This window comes from Amphimedon queenslandica, unplaced genomic scaffold, assembly GCF_000090795.2.
Source record: "Amphimedon queenslandica unplaced genomic scaffold, v1.1 AMPQUscaffold_9375, whole genome shotgun sequence".
Taxonomy (NCBI): Eukaryota; Metazoa; Porifera; class Demospongiae; order Haplosclerida; family Niphatidae; genus Amphimedon; species Amphimedon queenslandica.
The window spans coordinates 1,880-3,605 of record NW_003550353.1 but is presented as its reverse complement, the minus strand read 5'-3'; the positions used below and the strand labels follow the sequence as shown (position 1 = coordinate 3,605).

The 1,726-nt window shown below is 30.8% G+C and overlaps 1 long non-coding RNA gene across 1 annotated transcript; it reads left to right on the top strand.

Annotated features, from left to right (window-relative positions):
• The first annotated feature begins 13 nt into the window (after positions 1-13).
• LOC109590848 (uncharacterized) lies at positions 14-1,287 on the top strand. Its single transcript, XR_002189531.1, has 3 exons — positions 14-456; positions 497-559; positions 1,230-1,287. It is a non-coding gene; the product is annotated as an uncharacterized LOC109590848 (long non-coding RNA).
• Positions 1,288-1,726: the final 439 nt, after the last annotated feature.

Sequence of the window (1,726 nt, the reverse complement as noted above, 5' to 3'; positions counted from 1 at the left end):
ATTTACAAAGCAAAGGGGTGCATATCTAACAACAAATATATATTAGTTAATAGACAACACTAATTAGTTAATAGTTTATCTTACTTTTATTGATTTTTGATCAACCAATGAGTCAGTTACTGTGTAGTGTAGACTATAAAGTACGAGTATCTATCTCTTGATCTATCTAGAGCATAGATATATTATATATGTCCAGACTCCAGAGATATCCGGGGAATGGTCTGGCTAGAGAAATACCCTAAGCTAAAAGAAGAGACGAGCCACCGATATCCAGAGAGAGAGACGCACAAAAATTATTAATTTTATTCATTATGACTTGTCCCGGGGGCGCGACACACCTAGATCTTATCCCTGTATTATCTTCGTCATCCTTTTCTTATAGTTTTCCACTTGTAGGTTGTTCTTTTAATGGGTCACTGATTCAATTACCACTTATTGACCACATATAGATCTAAAGTATTGTTTATTTATTAATTTATTTATTTATTTCGTCTAGATTTACTTTATTACAAGAGGGATGGATCATAGAAGGTTCCGCTCTTATGATACTTGGTTTAAGGTAGGAACAGAAAAAGAGAGGGTGGTGGCGATAGTAATGGAGAGATCGAGAGAGAAGGGAAAGAAAATGTTGTTTCTGTAGTCAAAATTTTAACTTTTTAGAAGAATTAGAAATCAAGAATGCCATTAGGCTACATGTCAATTAATTCACAAAATAATTTTTTACAAAAGTTGTGTAGAGTCAGAAAAAATTTAAACCACATACATATAAATAGAAGTTACATATACATAGTATTTTTGTTATTATTATATGTATAACCAGTTTTTAGCTTTTCTAATTTTTATATTAATTTTGAAAGAAATTACAAATAATTATTGCTTAATTGAATTAATTCATGATCTGTCTTTTTAACAATTAAAAAGCAACAACAGTAGCAATAAAAGTAATAATAATTACTATTGTTATTATTATTACTATCACCCATTTGGCCTTCCTGTCCAGTCATCTCATACAGAGGCTATTCATAGCCAATGTTCTGATGTAGCTACATCATTCTTCCACCATTTCCTTGGTGATAAATAGTCTCATTTAACTATCTATAGGTCATATCCATGTCTTTATAATTTTTCTGTTTTTCATTTGTATTTGTTTGTACAAAGCCCTTCCTTATGTCCTCATCTGTTATAATAGTCATGATAATGATAATGATGATAATAATCTCTTTTTATAGCCTCATATTGCATTTCCTCCAAGAAAAATAGCAGATTGTATAGTCAATACTGACTATACAAAGCCTAAATTAAATGGAGGTAGGCAACAATAACCTGTAAGCAGTGATATATGTATACATTTGTTGTGTAGCAATTGTGGGCTAATTCTGGTCAAAATTCAACTTTTTTAAGCTGATTCAATTTATTATTTGCTATTCTTTTCAACTTAATTATTGTAGTAGCTATAGCATGATAGTAATTCTACGTTGTACTTGACCAATCAGATAGCTTGACTTCAGGCTTACTTACCAGCAAGTTTCCCAGAAAGTTAATAAGTAGCCCAAGAATTTAGGCCACATTTACAGAACTATGTTTTTAGTTAAATAGGACGTTTTGGTTCAAATATGGGTCTTATTAAATCTAAACAGAAAATGAATACCAAATATAAACAGCTAGAAATGCACACAAGTATTTATGAACCCTTAATGTACGCACATTGAACTTGTTAACCTTCTGT